Raw genomic sequence first — 6,000 nt, forward strand, 5'->3', positions numbered from 1 at the left:
AATATTTTTTCCAATTTTTCCCATTGCGCGACATCGATATCATAGGTCGGCTACCTGAAGTAGTAACTGCAGCATTTGAAAGCATCAAAAGAGTGTCAGTGAAAATGCGTCTGGCATTAAATGGAGATAAGACAAAATGGATGGTATCAACTCGCAAAACGCCTTGAACAACCGATCAGGTAAAGAAAATGGAGAAAGTTGGGAACCACAACTTTGAGATAGTCAGTAACTTTATCTACCTCGACACCGCCGTAACCGAAACAAATGGCACCGGTTGCGAAATAAAAAGAAGGATAATATTGGCTAACAGCGGTCTGGTGAATGGCGCTTCAAAAGCCCACCTACTGCTCAATACTCAAACGGATCCAAAGGATGGCTTGATTGTGCATCACAGCCGCACTTGAGGACGACACCATCTGATGCACTGACTTTAATGCTACATCTTATGCCTCTGGACATTGTGGCTAGACAAATTGCAGCGACCGCTGCCGTGAGGTTAAGGGAGTTTTCTCATTGGTCATGTGGCGGCTACGGACACTGTGTAATCCTTCATACAATATCCGAAGTTCCAGGCAGTGTGGATTACACCCTCCCTGAGCCACCTTTTTCAGAAGTTGCATAGACTTCTGTATGGATGGTTCCAAACTGAACGACCAGGTGGGCTTTGGGGTGTACTCTAAAGACCTAGAACTGGTCATATCGAAAAGGTTACCCGACCACTGCGGTGTGTATCAACCGGAGATCCTTGCAATTAAGTAGTGGTAGAATGGCTAAATTATAATGTCACTACAACGATTGGCATTGATATCTTCTCAAACAGCCAGGCAGCCATTAAATCTCTGGAGAAGGTATTTTTGAACACAAAAAACGCCCTCGACTGTAGCAGATCTCTCAAGGAGATGGCTGAACATTTAAAAATTCATCTGTTCTGGGTGCCGGGCCACAGAGATATCCCAGGGAATTGTAAAGCGGACGTGCTTGCGAGACTAGAAATAACCCTAAACATTCCAGGGATACTGCAATCTGTGGGTATGCCACAAGCGACATGAAAGCTAAGTTTTCCGGACCAGGGCCGAAGGACAACGAATGATAGATGGTCACAAAGAGGGGGCTGTGTGAATTCCAAAACTATGTGCCCTAATCTAGATTTGAAGAGGTCTACCGCTTTGCTGTCATTGGCTAGAACGGACGTCTCAGTTAATATGTCCGTCATGACTGTCTTATCGAAAAACATGCTGACAGACTGAAGGTTGCCAGCAACGACTTTTGCCGAAGCTGGGAGAACATCGAAGAAGAAGAGACTATAAAACACCTTCTGTGTGTGTCTTGTGCGTCGATTTCAGGTCTTGGGCCAAATAAAGGTGTATTGTGTTGTGGGACAATGAGTGTGTTGGGCCCCCCGACATCTTTTTGCAATTTGACTCAGATCGGTATAGATTTGGATATAGCTGCCATATAGACCGATCTCTGGATTTAAAGACTTAGCCACTAAAAGACGCATTTATTATTCGATTTCGCTGAAACTTGACACAGTGACTTATGTTAGGCTTTTCGACAACCGTATTCTATATGGCTCAGATCGGTCTATATGTGAATATACACCAATATTTTGTTCTACAAATTTGGACGGAAACTTGTATTTATTAGACCACTGAATGTCTGTGACAAATTTGGTCCAAATCGTGCCACATTTCGATATAGCTGGGTGCATAAACTAGACATTTTTCACCGGATTATGACGAACGGTGGTTTAGACATATAACCGAGGTGGCAGGTATCCAAAGTTCGGCCCGGCCGAACTTAATGACTCATTTAGTTGTATTGAGTGTATTGTTGTGTACATGGCTGATAATGCGACTTGACTGACAAACAGTTGCCTGGTCTGAATAATTTTTCTCTGTTGTCAAATTTTCATTCATTAAAAACAAATACATATGCATGTATTTGATTTTTGATACACTACACCATAGGATGGGGGTATACTTATTTCGTCATTTCGTTTGTAACACCTCGACATATTCGTCTAAGACCCCATAAATCATATATATTCTTGATCGCCATAACATTTTAAGTCGAACTAGCCATGTCCTTCCGTCTGTCAGTCTTTCCGTCCGTCCGTCTGTCTGTCGAAAGCACGCTAATTTTCAAAGGAGTAAAGCTAGACGCTTGAAATTTTGCACGAATACCACTTATTAGTGTAGATCGGTTGGGATTGAAAATGGACCATATCGGTCCATGTTTTGATATAGCTGCCATATAAACCGATCATGGATCTTGACTTCTTCAGTCAATAAAAGGAGCAATTCTTACCCGATTTGGCGGAAATTTTGCATGAGGTGTTTTGTTATGATTTCCAATAACTGTGCCAAGTGTGGTTCAAATCGTCCCATAACCTGATATAGCTGTCATATAAACCGATCTGGGGTCTTGTATGGCCAAATGAGGTTTCAATTGGTTCATAACCTGATATAGCTGCCATATAAACCGATCTGGGATCTTGCTTCCTGAGCCTCTAGAAGGCGCAATTCCTATCCGATTTTGCTGAAATTTGCATGGGGTGTTTTGTTATAACTTCCAACAACTGTTTCAAGTATAGTCTAAATCAGTCAATATCCTGATATAGCTGCCATCTAGACCGATCTTGAGTCTTGACTTCTTGAGCCTCTAGAGGGCGCAATTCTTATTCGATTTGGCTAAAATTTTGCATGGGGTGTTTTGTTATGACTTCCAACATCTGGGTCAAGTATGGTCTAAATCAGTCTTTATCCTGATATAACTGCCATATAAACCGATCTCCTCATTAGACTTCTTGAGCCTCTAGAGGGCGCAATTCTTATTCGATTTGGCTAAAATTTTGCATGGGGTGTTTTGTTATGACTTCCAACATCTGTGTCAAGTATGGTCTCAATCAGTCTTAATCCTAATATAGCTGCCATATAAACCGATCTTCTCATTAGACTTCCTGAGCCTCTAGAGGGAGCAATTGTTATACAATTTGGCTAAAATTTTGCATGGGGTGTTTTGTTATGACTTCCAACAACATTGTCAAATATGGCCTAAATCATTTTATATCCTGATATAGCTGCCATATAAACCGATCTCCTGATTAGACTTTTTGAGCCTCTAGAGGGCGCATTTCTTATCCGATGTGACTAAAATTTTGCATGGGGTGTTTTGTTAAGACTTCCATCGACTGTGTCAAGTATGGTCTAAATCATTCTTTATCATTATATAGCTGCCATATAAACCGATCTCCTCATTAAACTTCTTGAGCCTCTAGAGGGCGCAATTGTTAACCAATTTGGTTGAAATTTTGCATTTGTTGTTTTAGTATGACTTCCAACAACTGTGTCAAGTATGATTTAAATCGGTTCATACCCTGATATAGTTGCCATATTGAGAGGTCGGTTTACTCTCAATTTGACTTTCTGAGCCTCTTGAGGCGCAATTATACCTCATTTTGCCTGAAATTTTGTCTATGACTTGTGTGGCATAACAAGTATGGTACATACCGGTCAATAACACAAATGCGATTCATGGTGGAGGGTATATAATATTCGGCGCGGCCGAACTTAGCACCCTTTAACTTGTTTTTAAACAAAATTAATGGTGTTTGAAGTATTTTTGAGGAGATTGTTGATACAATCGGATTTCTATATAATGACTTTATTAACCATTTTAAACCCTCTAATGCAAATAACATGACATCGCCATCGAACATTTAGCGATCTGTAACTCTTATTATAATGTACTATAAAGTAGCAATCATAAATTTAAATTCTTACTTTAGATTATTGCCTTCTAGAGTCTAATCATGAAAATGTTGTTTCATATTTTGTTGCTGTTGATAATCATGGCAACCCTTGAGATAACTCAGGTAAGCTGAAATCCTGCAGAGACTTTAAATTTTTACGAATTTTTTTCTGCTAGGCTGCCAAACGTCAGGCCCGTCTGGAAGTGCATAATTATGAATGCACCAATCACAGTGCGATTATCAAGCAATTTTACTGTAAGCTACGAAAATTGGATATCAGCACCTATGCCTTTGATACTTTTTTTGAGTTACGTCGCGATTTTCCCGCAAATGCTGAAATTCATGCCCAAATTCAAGTCAAAATGCCAATGGGTAATAAGATTTTAAATTTCTTAGATCTACGATTGAATATATGTGATGGCTTGGATAGGGCCATGGCTATACCTATAACGCGAGATTTGATCATAGAAATGAGAAGGGTCAGCAATTTACCCTATGTATGTCCCATTAAATCGGTAAGGAGATGTTTCTGTTTTTTTTTTGATATTTAAAAATTTTTGCTTTCTTGTTTTTGTTTTTTAGAACACCGTGTATACCATAAATAATTTTACAGTTTCAACAGCCAATTTGCCCACCTATACGCCGGCATTTATAAAATTCAACTATTCCATGAAGTATTACAGCAAAAATCGCCTTTTGGGCAATTCTTTGACGCAAGGTTCCACAGTGCTTGCAGGCTAACTGAAGTTTTTTGTTGGTCTTTTTTGTGAATCAGCGCCTTGTGTGCTGCATAGAAAATGTTATAAATATGTCTAATAGAGAATTACATTTATTTCAAAGCTAAAGGAAAGCCACCGCGGCGCAAATAGTTTTGCTACACTTTCATTTAACTGATGATACTTTAATCACCTTAAGAACTTTACTTTAATTGGCTATGACAGAACATTTGTTCCACTAGCCGAACGTATAATAGCGTTGCAATCGCCCCGATCTTCTTCGCTCATTCTAAAATCTCTGACACCAAGTTTCGAGATGTCTCCCACCACTTGATCTTTCCATGGGGCTTTTGGTCGTCCTGGTTTGCGCGTCTTTGCCTTCAAAAGACTTCTTTGCTGGAGCTTTTTCGTCCATTCTGACAACATGACCTAGTCAAAGCAGCCGTTGAATTTTGATACGTGTAGCTATGCTTTCGTCGTCATACAGTTCGTGGTTCAAAAGACGCCTATATTTCTCCACTAAGGCAAACTGGTCCATATATTTTATGAAGAATCTTTCTCTCCAACACTCCAAGCACTGCCTCGTTTGCCTTCACAAGTACCCATGCCTCAGCACCATAAAACAACACAGGTTGTATGAGTGTCTTGTATAGTATAATCTTCGTTTGTCGGGAGGTGGCCATGTTTCTAAACTGCTTACTTAATCCAAAGTAGCATATGTTTTCCAGTATTATTCTTCGCTTTATCTCAAACTGTAGTCTTTACTGTGTATCTCAAAGTTGTAGTTCCCTACCTTTTCCCTTTTCTTTATCTGATCGGTTGTACAGTGCATTTTGGGATTTGATACCATCAATTTTGTCTTATCTCCATTTACTGCCAGACCCATTTTCACTGACTCTCTTTCGATTCTTTCAAAGGCTGGAATTACTACCTTCGGTGACCGATCTATGATACAAATGTTGTCGGCATAGGCGAGTAGCATGTGTTCTCTTGTGATTAGTGTGCCATATCTATTCACATCTGCATCTCGTATAATCTTCTCCAGCAGGATAATAAAGAAATCACACTATAGGCTGTCTCCTTGTCTGAAACCTCGTTAGGTATTAAATGGTTCGAAGCGATTCTTTCTTATTCTTACTGAGGAACGCGTATCATCAAGTGTCATCCTTTTTAATTTTGCAGGGATACAAAACTCAGACATGGTTTGAAATACTTTTGAACGTAACGGGGTATCGAAAGCGGCTTTGTAGTCAACAAAGAGGTGGTAGGTGTTGATTTGTTCTTCTCGGGTCTTTTCCAGGATTTGACGCAATGTGAATATCTTGTCCAGGGTGGATTTACCAGGTCCAAAAACGCATTGAAAGGGCCCAATTATCTCATTGACTTTAGGTTTAAATCTTTCACACAGTACGCTCGAGAGCATCTTGTATGCGATGGGGAGGAGATTTATCCCTCTGTAGTTGGCATGTGTGTGTTCAAAGAATGTTTACCCTTCAAGTCAAAATGAGGTCCAAGTAGCGGTGACCCGAC

Source organism: Stomoxys calcitrans, chromosome 5, assembly GCF_963082655.1.
Source record: "Stomoxys calcitrans chromosome 5, idStoCalc2.1, whole genome shotgun sequence".
Taxonomy (NCBI): domain Eukaryota; kingdom Metazoa; phylum Arthropoda; class Insecta; order Diptera; family Muscidae; genus Stomoxys; species Stomoxys calcitrans.